The 13,566-nt window shown below is 39.2% G+C and overlaps 1 pseudogene; it reads right to left on the reverse strand.

The window, feature by feature from the left end:
* Positions 1 to 208: 208 nt before the first annotated feature.
* Positions 209 to 1,225, reverse strand: LOC123595270 (annotated as a pseudogene).
* Positions 1,226 to 13,566: the final 12,341 nt, after the last annotated feature.

Genomic DNA, 13,566 nt, shown 5'->3' on the forward strand with positions numbered 1-13,566 from the left:
TTTTTCATCTATTTTTTTCTGTTTTTCAGAAAGAGTAATTTCCCTTCTTTCTTCCTTCTTTTTATTTCTTTCTTTCTCTTCTTTCTTTCTTTCCTTCTTTCCTTTCTTCTTCTTCTTCCTCTTCCTCTTCCTCTTCATTTCTAGTTGGTTTTAATAAATGGCAGTACCATATCACATACTACACCAGTTCAGGGTGAGAATTTTTTAATAAAGCTTTTTTAATATTAAAACTGCTTCCTTTCATATCATCCTGAGTTCTACCCAAATTGAAGGAAGAGTAGCTGGATGGGCCCTAAGTTTCCTGGGGGAAATCCACATTGACATGTTCTCTCTTTGTAAGGTGATAAAACAGGAAGAACAAGTTCTAGCCCCCAAAGAAAGGACTAAGAAGCAATAAATATGTTGCTCCATCCTTATGAGGCCTGCCTGAGCTTAAAAAGGAACTATACCCTTAACACACAAGTGTTTTTCATCATGACAGTGGCTCCTATTCTTTCTTGCAGCAGAGAGCCCTGGGCTGCTCCTTGAGCCTCTACCCTCTCTCTAACACCAGCAGTAGTGAGCTAGGGCATGGATGGCCTCAGTCATCTTGTTCATGTCATACTTCTTGATCATAGTGCCCTGGTTGTGAAAAGCCTCCAGCAGCTCATGTGATGACCTTTCTGGCATCAGCATCCTCCAGTGCTTCTCCCTGCACTCAGTAATCATCCACTTCATGGCCAGGAAGTGGCGACGCCAGTCAGCCAGTAGCACAGGGCCCTGGTAGAAATGGCCACCTCTGAGGATGGGTACCAGCCCAATCACAGTCTCACAGTTCTCCAGTGCTTGGTGGAAGATGGTGTAGGGGTTGCGTTTGATGGCTGCCTGTTCTGCAGAAGCATGGTACTTCTCAAAATGCTTCCTTTCACAGCTTCCAGAGTCTGCATCATGAAGGATGTGGCCAGTACTTTGTTTCTGCCTTTCATCATCATGTTGGAGGATTTGCTGATCACTCGGTCTTCAAACACAGAGCTTGTTTTCATCGCTGGGGCAGCTTTGATAAGCTGAGTCTTCCTGAGTTCCTGCTCATACTTCTCAGAGTGGGCAATTTCTACTGTCCTACGTTTACATCTACTCATTCTTTCCCTTATCAACTCTGTTCTGCGGTTGGCCCCTTCTAGCAATTTTTCATTTTGGTTTATATTTTCAGTTCTAAAATTTGATTTTTCTTTATGTCTTTTATTTCTTTGCTTGGACATTATATTTATTTGATGGGAACTCTGGGACTTTCTATATTTTCATTTTCTTCAAGCTTTTACATAATTTTTCATCGTAGCACCATGATGACTAAAATCCTTGTCACATAATTCTGTTATTTGTAACTTCTTGTTTTCATCTGATGATTTTATTTTCCTCATTCATATTGAGATTTTCCTGATTCTTAGTATGATGAATGATTATTTTTAGTGTGTCCTGGCAATTGGGGCTATTGTGTTACGAGACTGTGGATCTTATTAAACATTCATAGGACTCTGTAGTCACCACACAAGAATTGGAAGTGGTATATTGCTTCATTACTGCCAATTAGGGATGCAAGTCCATGTTTTCTACTAGGCCACCTTTGACATTCCATGGGGAAGAGCCTCTTGTTATTTTGGGGCGGAGACAAAATTTCAAGTCTTTACTAGGCCTCTGCTGATATCATCTTGGTTGAGAGGAGAAAGAATGCCTCATTACTGCACCTGACATGGCCTCCACTATCACCATGGAACGGGGGGCCTCCTTACCACTGGGTCAAAATGAAAGTTCTCGCTATCTACTCTGCCTTTTTTGCACCACCCTGATATAGGGGAAGAGATGACTAGTTATGGCTTTGTAAAGGTAGAAGTCTAGGTTTCCTACCTGTCTTATTCTGTCATGGGTTGAGGTGCAACCACAATTTTTATCCCATAGTGTTTGGCTGGAGTAAGGTGGTTATTGTCTAAAAGTTTTCTGTCTTACTGGACTGCCTTTATCCTGGTCCTTTGGCTAGAGAGAACAAGTTTTACTTAAAGCATGTTTAGACTGCATTCATGGGTGTGTCCTGGTTACAAGCTTCTAATGTACCCAATCCAGGATATTAGGCAAAAGGGAAATCCAGGGAATTTAACACTATGCCATACCTTGAGTCTCAAGGTCCTTACCTGGTCTTTCTTCTCTCCACCTTTCAGAGTCACCTTATGTGTTTATATATAATATTCAGGGTTGTTAATTATACTTAGTGAAAGTAATATGGAGAAGTACATTTCCTCTTCCATCTTATCATAGAACCAGAAGTCCAGGGAATACTTAGATATAGCCATTTTAGGTACTGGCGATAGTTTGATGCAGCTATTTTGATATAACATTAGAACAATCATGTTAAAACACAAGAATACTTTTATTGCTAGGTAATAAATATTCTTGTTACTAGGTAATAGTCATTCCTGCCTCTCACTTCATCTATCCCTGACCTCCTTGGAAGTGGGAGCTCCTTTATCTCTTTGAAGGAAAGCGGAACTTCCTAGGATTAATGGACTCTCTAATGCTGGTAGGAGGTTGCAGAAGAGGCTTTGTGTTGGATCTCAACCCCTGAACTCCTCCTGAGGTCGTACCCATTAATGGATTTTATGATTACCTCTGGAGAAAAGATATGGCATTTTATACCAAGGTGAAATAGAAACAGAAATTAGAAGCCTATAGCATCTGAGTTATCCTTGCAACAAATGAAGACTTAGCTCTTGTACTTTATCCTAAAGTAGTTTTTGTTAGAGTGGAAATAGATACAGTGATTAGCTTTGAGGTCAATAATAGTAAACTGTAGTCCAAGGCTACAAAAGTTACTGAAATGTAACTGGCAGACTTTATGACCACAGCAAGGTAACCTAGGGGTATATGGTTTGCTACTTTCCTGGAAATGCAATCACTTTTTTTTATTGTTCATAGAATTTTCTCCCCTTCTTTTTCAACATGAAATGATGGCTTTTTCCATGAGCATCTTAACTCCTGTTGCTCAGGATTCTCTGTTGGAAAAGGGACAGAAAAGTAGGGATGGGACTACCTACAATTGTACATATTAACTGAGCCTATTGAGTAAACATTGATATATTAAAAAAAATTTTTTTTTCAACGTTTATTTACTTTTGGGACAGAGAGAGACAGAGCATGAACGGGGGAGGGGCAGAGAGCGAGAGGGAGACACAGAATCCGAAACAGGCTCCAGGCTCTGAGCCATCAGCCCAGAGCCTGACGCGGGGCTCGAACTCACGGACCGCGAGATCGTGACCTGGCTGAAGTCGGACGCTTAACCGACTGCGCCACCCAGGCGCCCCTAAACATTGATATATTAAGACATAGAATCCATATCCCCTTTATTTTTTTAACTTTTTAAAGTAAACTCTACACCCGATGTGGGATCAAACTCACAACCCCAAGATAAAGAGTCGCTTACTCTACGAATTGCCCCAGCCAGGTGCCCCAGTCTATAACCCTTTTGGATAATACTGTCAAAGGAATCAGACTATATGACTTCAACTGCTAGCTTCTCTGTTTACTACCTGTGAGCCATTGGCAAGTTATCTAACCTTTCAGAGTCCTGGTTTCTTCAGTGGTAAAGTAAACCTCGTAGCACCTGCCTTTTAGAGTTACTCTGAGATTTAGATACAATAAGAACTGTAACACTTAGAAAACCTAGTCCATTGTAAACATTCAACACATATTAGCTAAAATAATAATCATTTTTGAGGAGAATATTTCTGGTTGTGTGGATGGGTCCTAACTGCTGACAGTATTTAATTTCTTCTTCTTCTTTTTTTTTTTTTTTTTCCCCTTTCTGACTTCTAAGTAAAGTGTGGAGTTGGGTAGTCCTTGAGCTTTCAGGGACTTCATAGTAGTACAAGTGCCTCAAGTAAATTTTTGGGTCATTTTTATTGTGAGAACTCATGGGATTATAAGATATTTATCCAGAAGTTCTGATCATTTGACAATTGTGGGTAGTAATTTTAGAAATCTAAACCAGCACTTAAAAAAAATCAGACAAATTAACTTTTTTTTATTAGTAACTTATTTCATTTTTTAAAAACATTTATTTATTTTTGAGACAGAGAGAGACAGAGCATGAATGGAGGAGGGTCAGAGAGAGAGGGAGACACAGAATCTGAAACAGGCTCCAGGCTCTGAGCTGTCAGCACAGAGCCCGACACGGGGCTTGAACTCACGGACCAGGAGATCATGACCTGAGCCAAAGTTGGACGCTCACCCGACTGAGCCACCCAGGAGCCCCAGTAACTTGTTTCATTTTTTAAAAATATAATTTACTGTCAAATTGGCTAACATACAGTGTGTAAAGTATGCTCTTGGTTTTTGGGGTAGATTCCCATGGTTCATTGCTTATATACAACACCCAGTGCTCATCCCAACAAGTGACAAATTAACTTTTGAAAATGTGGCTGAAATGAAGTGGTCATTCCCCCTCTCATTTCAGTGTGGTCTGGGACTCTTGTGAGAACATAGACTGAGAACAAACTCTCATATCTTAGGCTAATATGCCTATACTTAACACTCAGGCATTTAAATAAAAATTTGAAAAGAAAAACAAAACAAAACAAAAAACAGTCAGGCAATGTCTTACTATTCAGGATCTCCCTTCAGGGAATACAGATATGTGTTTACTGTTACCAATAAGTTACTATTAATAAATAGTATCTAGAGTGACTTTTTATCCTTTTAAGTTTATGTCCAAATAAAGTATTAGTAGTTTGACCTTTTTTAGCCTCCTAAGGGATTATGATATTTGCTTATCTGAAGAATAATGCCAAAAGATAATATTTAGCTACAGTTAGAAAAAATCATTTATCTTAAATTTCTAGGAGAATACATAATAATCTATTGTTTAAAAAGTTGGAGTGGGGAGAGATGGAACAGATCAGAGAAAAATATGTTGTAGTTTGCTAAATTTTAACTTGAAACCTAGTTATTTCTCATGCCAAATTAAAAAATATATATATATATATTTAATTTTAGAGAGAGAGAGAGCGAGCATGAGTGGGGGAGGGGCAGAGAGAGAGAGAGGGAGGGAGAGAGGGAGAGAGAGAATCCCAAGCATGGAGTCCGATGCAGGGCTCAATCCTATAACTCTAGGATCATGACCTGAGTGAAAATCAAGAGTCAGACGCTCAACTGACTGAGCCACCCAGGCGTCCCTCTTATGCCGAATTGTTAGTCACTGATTAACATCTAAGGATTGTATAAAGTGTTTCCTTTTAGTTATTAATTCACTAAAATTTACTGAATGCCTACGATGTGTCAGGTATTTTGCTATGCTCTGGCTGTAAATTGAAAATAAGATGGACGAGGCTTCTGTCCTCATAGCACTTCAATTTAGTGAGAAGACAAACAAGATTAAAAGGCAAACAAATAAATGAGGAAGGTTAATTCCAGGATAAGTGTTCCGAAATAAACAGTATGCTGTGATAAAGAATAAAGAGGGGGGACCTGTTAGTAGGATTTGGGAAGGCCTCCATGAAAGAGAAACAATTAAACTGAGATTTGAGGATAAGAATAAGCCAGTTATTTAATGATTTGAGAGAAAGGGGTTCTAGGAATTGAAATGCATGGCAGGAAGGAATTTTGTATATTCTTACAATGGAGATATCAATAATACTTGAGTAAAGAGGATACTGATAATGTTAATTCTTCTTTAAGTGTTTGGTAGACTTTACTAGTGAAGACATCTGGTCCTGGACTTTCTTTATTGAGAGGTTTTTGATTGTTGGTTTGATCTTATCACAGGTCTATTCAGATGTTCTATTTCATATTAAGTCAGTCTGGTAGTTTGGTGATTTATTGATGTAAAATCGCTCATAGTATTCATTTATAATTTATTTTATTTCTCTAAGGTTTGGAATAATATTGCCTCTAGTATTTCTGATTTTCATTATTTAGATTTTCTCAGTCTAGGTAAAGTTTTGTCAATTTTGTTGATCTGTTAAACCAACTTTTGGTTTTATGATCCTCTGATTTTCTGTTCTGTATTTCATTAATCTGTGTTCCTTATTATTTCTTCTGCTAGCTTTGAATTCAGTTTATTTTTCTTTTTCTAATTCCTTAATGCATAAAGTTAGGTTATTGGTTTGAGAGATATCTCCTGTTTTAATGGATACGTTTAGAGGAATGCATTTTTCTCTGAAGACTGCTTTCACAGCCTCCTATAAGGTTGGGTATGCTGTGTTATCATTTTCATTTGTATCAAAGTATTTTCTGATTTCTTTTATAATCTTTTTCTTTTACTCATTGATTGTTTAAGAGTGTGTTGTTTAATTTCCACATTCCACATTTGTGAATTTTCCAGTTTTCCTTGTTATTGATTTCTAGAGTTATTTATATCAGAGAAGATAGTTTGTGTGACTTCTATCTTTTTAGATTTATTGAGACTTGTTTTTTTTTTTTAATTTTTTTTTTCAACGTTTATTTATTTTGGGGACAGAGAGAGACAGAGCATGAACGGGGGAGGGGCAGAGAGAGAGGGAGACACAGAATCGGAAACAGGCTCCAGGCTCTGAGCCATCAGCCCAGAGCCTGACGCGGGGCTCGAACTCCCGGACCGTGAGATCGTGACCTGGCTGAAGTCGGACGCTTAACCGAGTGCGCCACCCAGGCGCCCCGAGACTTGTTTTGTAACCTAAAATATGGTCTGTCCTGAAGAATATTCCATGTGCAATTTAGAAGGATGTGTATTCTGCTATTGATGGGTGGAGTGTTCTGTATGTTTATTAGGTGTATGTGGTTTATATTGTTGTTTAAATCTTCTATTTCATTATGGGTATTGGATCTAGATGTCTATCCATTAGTAGAAGTAGAGTATTGAAGTCTACAACTATTATTGTAGAACTATCTATTTTTCTCTTCAGTTCTGTCAATGATTATTTCACATGTTTTGAGTCTCTTTTGTTTGTATGTATGTCTATGATTGTTATATCTTCTTGATGAATTGACCCTTTTATCAATATATGATATTCTTTTTGGTCTCATAACAACTTTTGACTTAAAGTCTATTTTGTCTGCTATTAGATTAGCTACTCAAGCTCTCTTTTGTTTACTGTTTGCATGGAATATATTTTTTCCATTCTTTTATTTTTTTTTAAATGTTTATTTATTTTTGAGAGAGAGACAGAGTACGAGCAGGGGAAGGGCAGAGAGGGAAACACAGACTTTGACACAGTCTCCAGGCTCTGAGCTGTCAACTCAGATGCTGGGCTCAAACTCACAAACTGTGAGATCATGACCTGAGCTGAAGCTGGATGCTTAACTGACTGAGCCACCCAGGTGCCCCATCCATTCTTTTATTTTAAACATATTTCTGTCTTTAGATCTAAAGTGAGCCTGTTGTAGATAGCTTATAAATGAATCTTTTTTTTTAAGTTTATTTATTTATTTTGAGAGAGAGAGAGCGAGAGTCAGCTTGAGCGAGCGGGGGAGTGCCAGAGAAAGAGGGAGAGAGATTATTCCAAACTGTCAGCACAGAGCCCAACGTGAAGCTAGATCCCACGAAATGTGAGATCATGATCTGAGCAGAAATCAAGAGTCAGATGCTCAACCGACAGGCACCCACGTGCCCCTAGATGAATAATTTTTTGAATCCATACTGCCAATCATCTAAGAAGTGAATTTAACTCATTTATATTTAAACTGATTATTGATAAGGAAAAACTTAATTCTAAAAAAAGTGTTTTAAAAATTTTTTTTAAATAAAAGACTTAATTCTGCCATTTTGCTATTTTCTATATTGCTTATATCATTTTTGTTCCTCAATTTCTTCAGTAGTCACCTTTTAAAAAAATATTTATTTATTGGGGTGCCTGGGTGCCTCAGTTGTTTAAGTGTCCAACTTCAGCTCAGATCATGATCTCACAGGTTGTGGATTCAAGCCCCGCATCAGGCTCTGTGCTGACAGTTCAGAGCCTGGAGCCTGCTTTGGATTCTGTGTCTCCCTTTCTCTGCCCTTTCCCCACTCGCACTCTGTGTGTGTCTCTGTCTCTCTGTCTCTCTCTCATAAACAAACAAACAAACAAACAAACATTAAAAACATTTTAAAAAAATGTTTATTTATTTTAGAGAGTGAGCATAAGTGGGGGAGGAGCAGAGAGAGAGGGAGACACAGAAACTGAAGCAGGCTCCAGGCTGTGAGCTGTCAGCACAGAGCCCAATGTGGGGCTCAAACCCACAAACCCTGAGATCATGACCTGAGCCAAAGTTGGATGCTTACCCAACTGAGCCACCCAGGCACCACCCCCCGCCTTTTTTTTCTGAGAGAGAGAGAAAAAGAGAAAGAGAGAGAGAGAGAGAGTGAGTGAGAGTGCATGCATATGTGAACAGGGAAGGAGCAGAGGGAAGGGGAGAGGTAGAATCTTAAACCCGTTCCACACCCAGTGCAGAGCCCAATATGGGCCTTGATCTCACAACTGTGAGATCATGACCTGAGCCGAAATCAAGAGATGGGTGCTTAACTGAGCCATGCAGGCGCCCCAGTACTGCTTTCTTTTGTGTTTTTTTTTTGTACCATTTGATTCCCTTCTTGTTTCATCTTTTATATGTATTTATTTTTTTTATTGGTTATCCTGGGATTTGCAAAGTAGACAGTTGAGTATAAAACTATGGAGGAAGTCAGGGCTGGAGAAATAAACTTGAGGATAATTGGTATATAGATGGTATTTAAAGCCTGGGACTAGATGAGGTCTTTTAGGAAGAGAATATAGCAGAGTAGAGCAGAAAATTCAGGTTCAACCTCTGAGAACTTGAAAGTCTATCCTCCCTATTGGTGGATACATTTGTATTTAAGTCCCATGAATAGGTAGCATAACTGTCATTTGTATAGCTCAGTGGGTCTCATTTCTGAACACATGAAGACAAGACCTGTTTTACTGTATTAGCTGAGTGTTAGAACAAGGTGAATCCTACTTTTGCAGTTCTAATGTTCTCTTTCAACTTCTCCTTTTCCTGTCATATCTCAATTTATTATTTACCCATTGGAAAATCATTCAGAATCATTCAAATTCATTTTGTGTTCAGAGCTACCATTGACCTTCTTAAGTTTTTCTTTGGATATCATCTCTGTCTAGAACCACATATGTCTTGTTATTGGCCACAGCTTGCACTCCTGACTTGACTTGACCAGCATTCTCTCCAAAGCATATCTTTTTTTCTTTAAGATGTTAATTTTTTCTTAACTAATCTCTATACTCAACATGAGGCTTGAACTTCTAACCAACCCCGAGATCAAGAGTTTCATGCTCCACCATCTAGCCAGGCAGGTGCCCCTCAAAAGCGTATCTTTAATCCTAAGGGTTGAAGGACTAGGGATGATTCTTATGGAGGAGAAACTCTGCATTCACATTTTGTTGGGGAAGGCCAGGATTTTATCTTTATATCTGAATGATACTGCATTCCGACCCTTAAAACATAGCTCTCTGTAGGAGGGAGATGGGTTAAGAATAACCATGGCATGCCTACACTTAAAGTTTAAAAAATATGTAATAATAGAAGTTAATTGAACATAGTTTACCACTTGCTTTTTTCCTGTTGTCTGATTCCTGTTATTTGCTGTATGCAGCCTGTTTTATCTTTGTCTCCTCCATCAGTTTGTCACCTGGAAAACTGATCTCTCACTGTTTGACTCTTGATATATGAGAATTGGAACATTGACAAGTTGATATTCTGAAATTCCCATTAGAAAAAGCAGAACTATGAAGGTGGGAAGCAGTCCCTGACAATGAAGTAGAAGCATTTTCCAGCATACTTGCAATATGGCAAGCAATGTGGGTAATATGACCCCTAAACTTTGAATGAGGCCCTTCAAGAAAACTGAGTTTTCTTCAGACTTTTCTCCCCACCTTGCCTTCAATTTTTGCCTGATTTACAGAAGCTGTAAAACATATTGACCAAACTATAAAACTGAGTTCCTAATCACCTCACTATGACAACCCCGTCATTGCCTAGACATATGCTGTATGTAGTCCTTGTGAGAACCCAAGTGTCTGTTCAAGGAGCCCACACAAGTCTTCTGTGGGGGTTTAACAGCGTTTAAGGGAAGTTCCAGGTTCTTCTCATGGTTGGAGGGGCTTAGGCTCCTAGTTTACTAGGGAAAGGGTGGTAAGTGAGTGATGGTACACTCCCAGGGCTTCTTAGCCTGGGTTTCATTGATGGTCTGTGGGGAGTCTGTAAACCTCCATCAACTGAATGCAAAATTTAGAGTGTATGTATACTTTTCTCCAGAGGAAAGGGAGAGGATTCATAGCATTTATTAGGTTTTCAGAAAATTACACAGCCTTCTTTGTACCATTGAGAGTTCTTGCCTTAACTGGTCTGTTAGGTAAATCCAGGTTTTGTTGTATCTAATTTTTTAAAAATAACTTTTTTTAAAGTTTTTAAAAATTTACTTTTTATTTTGAGAGAGACAGAGAGAGAAGAGAGAGCATGAGTGGGGGAGGGGCAGAGAGAGAGGGAGAGAAAGAATCCCAAGCAGGCTCTGTGCTGTCTGCACGGAGCCTGATGTGGGGCTCAAACCCACGAACTGTGAGATCATGACCTGAGCCAAAACCAAGATGCTTGGTTAACCAGATGCTTAACCTACTGGGCCACACAGGTGTCCATGTTGTATCTGGTTTTTGAACTTCATTTAACAAATGTGAAAATAAGTGGGTTAAAATGGGGATTTTTTAAGAGAAAGACAAGTATCCTTAATTAGCATTAAAACTCATAACCTGCTTGCTACTCTATCAGTCTGGTGAACTGATGATTACACCGTAGCGCTTCTTAACTGCCAGCCCATAAAATCAGCCATGTTAAATGGCATACAGTGTCCATTGGAAAGGGTGTTGCCCTGAGCTAAATGGTGGCTGGAGATACGCACTGCCATTGAGGGATTGGTGTAGCAATGACTCCAGACCAAATTATGAGGTGGGAATCAAAAATGAATGTTGCAGTGGTTTACTGCCAGATACTGTGCTATATATTATCAGGAACTAAACTTAATTTTCAAAACCACCCTGTGAGGTAAATATTGTCATCCTAATTCTATTAGACCAGTAGAATGACTTGCTCAAGGTCTTTTAATCAATAAAGTGTCAGAGCTGCAACTGAATTCTCAAATTTCTGTCATTGCCTTTGATCTTATGAGAGCCTGGAATCACGAGTAGGGAGAGCATCCCAAGGAATGTCTGAGCCAGATTCTGGCCTTTAAACCTGACAAGTATTCACTTACCACACCTTTAAGAGAGATGGGCAATCTGTGTTTCAGGATGACTCAGTAGCTCCAGCAAGTACAAGTCCTATTGTTTGGGAGGCTACTGTTCTGTCTCCTTGAGCAGCTCTAAGTCTTGATTCTGTTTGCATGTTCTCTAAATAACACTGGCATTAGCCCACACTGAAACCACCTCCTCAGGATTTTGAAGTACTGTACAAACAGAGAGAGCATTGTCTAAAGCCATATGAAAGGACTGGAATTTGTCTGGTGAACAAAAATTTTGTAATCATAACACCTTTTACTCCCACGGCAAGCAGAACTTTTTCCTTGCGAAGGAAGCAAGCAAACATTTCATTTTCAGAATAATGATGATCTTTAAAGGGACACTGCCAGCAGTTTCACTCTTGATTTCCTTCTTTTCACATTTAATGCCATCAGAGGAGAAAAGCAGACTTCTAGATGCATATTCTTCAAAGTAGTGAAAGGAGAATTTGTGTTCCTATTACTTGAGTGGATCCATGTGAGCTTTATGGACAAGTTAACAAGTAAAGTATTTCAAAGTGTGGACCGTAGCACCCCTGATAGCAGGATGTCCCGAGTACTTATATATACTGCAGACTCCTAGACTCCATCCTAGACCCCCTGACTCCTAATCTTTTGCACAGGGGATGAGGCCCAGGAAAATGCAATTTAGTCACCCCTTTGGAGATTCTTATGCACACTAAAGTCTAAAAACCACTGCAATTAGAGATATTTGGCTACAATGAATCCAGTAACTACATTCCTTGAAAGAAAGCCAAGTTAGATGCAGCTTTGCTATGATGAATTCATATATGAAAAAGAGTTGAAAAACATCTGTGGATAGGAGCTGTTGGGGAGGAAATATTTTTCTCCTACCCTTCTTGGTTTTTCGGCTGGTATAATAATCAAATTAACATATGACATGTTAATAAGAGACAAACAAATTAACTTATGTATATAGAAGGACCTCAGAAAGATAGACCCAAGGACAAGCAAGGTAATTGAGGCTTATGTGCCATCTTGAGCTAAGGAATGGGACAGAGGCTTGGGGCTTCAAAGAGTGGGAGATTGATCCACAAGCAGATAAGAAGAGCAGATGTTTGGTAATTAGATGTTTGTCCTGTCCTCCAGATAGGTCATTCAGATACAAAAGTTATCTCGTGGTAATAAGCTTTCTTCCTGGACTAGGCCCTTTATCTAAATTCTTTTAGGTAGTTTAGGGAAAGGCAGAAGTTTTTCTTGGATCTGCTGGGTCTTAATTACCTTCAGCTCAAAATAGTCCACATGCCATAAAGTAGCACATTTGGGGGACAGTTGTTCTGAACCCCTTCAAAGCTTTACTGTGTTTAAGAGCTTGAAAGACTGGTAGGCATATTCTGTGATACTCCAGAGGTCAGAACTCGTGTCATATCTTAAAGTAAAAAGGGGCAGACTTGGAAAGGCTGACATAGGCAACTAGACTGGCATAAGTGGGCTGAGGCAGGCACAGACTCAGTTGGAGAGTTTAGGAGGAAGTTCATAGTGCAGTAGGAAGAACAGTTACTCCCAAATGTGGAAACAGTCAGCATGTGAGTCTAGACCAGTAATTTACTCTGAGTGAGGGTATGACTGTGTGTATGTATCTATGAGATGGGATGAGGCATTGCAATGGAGAATTAAGGAGTAGACTTTGACAAAAGCCCGCTTACATCATCAGGATTTGGTTCACTAATCAAAAAATCAGGTGTGGAGGGCCTGGGTTGGCTTAGTCAGTTAAGCATCTGACTTTGGCTCAGGACATGACCTTGCAGTTTGCAAGTTCGAGCCCCTCATTGGACTCTCTGCTATCAGTGTGGAGCCCTCTTCAGATCCTCTCTCTCTGCCCCTCCTCTGCTTGTGCGTGCTCTCTCTCTGTGTTTGCCCCCCTCAAAAATAAACATTAAACATAAAATAAAGAATTAAAAAATCAGTTACATCAGGAAATCTTAAAGAAGATACAGATTTGAATAATTCATTTTAAACTAAGACATCCATTTAAGAGCTGTACTACTATTTATTCTCTATCAAATGAAATATCTCAAGGTATAGTGATATTAGCCACACTTCCTCTAGTCTTCTATCTGAAGGTAGGAACTCTCAAATTTCCTGACATCCTGAACCTCATAGCTGGAATTACTCATTTAGTGATTGAGTTGAGTGGTGAGGTGAGTTGAGTGGAGGATGAAAAAGCGCCCCCCCCCCCCGACCTTTTTTTAGTGCAGAGCCAAACTTCTGTGGATTTTTAGATGACAATTCTAGCTAGGGAACATACTCTACCTTCTTTTTATTGC

The sequence above is a fragment of the Leopardus geoffroyi genome, chromosome X, assembly GCF_018350155.1.
Source record: "Leopardus geoffroyi isolate Oge1 chromosome X, O.geoffroyi_Oge1_pat1.0, whole genome shotgun sequence".
In the NCBI taxonomy this organism is placed as follows: Eukaryota; Metazoa; Chordata; class Mammalia; order Carnivora; family Felidae; genus Leopardus; species Leopardus geoffroyi.